A 709-nucleotide genomic window follows, 5' to 3' on the forward strand; every position below is an offset into this window, starting at 1 on the left:
GTCACTCGCAGGTAAATGTTTGCTGAACATCACCAACCGAGCCTAAGAACCGATATGTATTTATTTCCTTAAATTCATCATCATCGTCGTTTATGCATCTATATATCGAATAATACGAAAAATAATAAGAAGAGAATATTATCGACATAATTCGTCTATTATGTTTTTTTTTCTTTTTTTTTTTTTTTTTTTTTTTCAATACAACTTCTCTCTCTCTCTCTCTCTCTCTCTTTCTAACATGCAAATTTAAATAAATTTAATTATTATAATAATTATCTAAGAATTCTCAATAAATGATATCAATGATTAACAATCTTAAGATTTAATTATTTATATATGAAAAAATTGTAGAATAAATCGTAAAGGCGAAATGTTATTTAGAAATTCGTGAGGGATTATTGAGAAAGTAAGTAAAAGGAAGAAGAACACGTAGAGAGAAAGAAGCCGACGGTGATTCAGTCGTAATAATTGTCGGACATAGACATGTAAATTACGCGCGTGGATATAAATGTCAATATGACAGAAAAGACCTGACCGAGGTGAAGCCTTGAAAGAGAAAGAGAAAGAGAAAGAGAGAAAGAGAGAAAAGGTGGGCCATTGGTTCCTCTCTTACCCGCCGACCGGTCAAAGTGAAATCATTAGTTTGCTTAAATCAATGTGCACGTAAATGTCTAAGTTATTTATGTCCCGTCATTACGAAGACGTCTTT

Source organism: Vespa mandarinia, chromosome 18 (genome assembly GCF_050613455.1).
Source record: "Vespa mandarinia isolate Hongniang chromosome 18, ASM5061345v1, whole genome shotgun sequence".
NCBI lineage: Eukaryota > Metazoa > Arthropoda > Insecta > Hymenoptera > Vespidae > Vespa > Vespa mandarinia.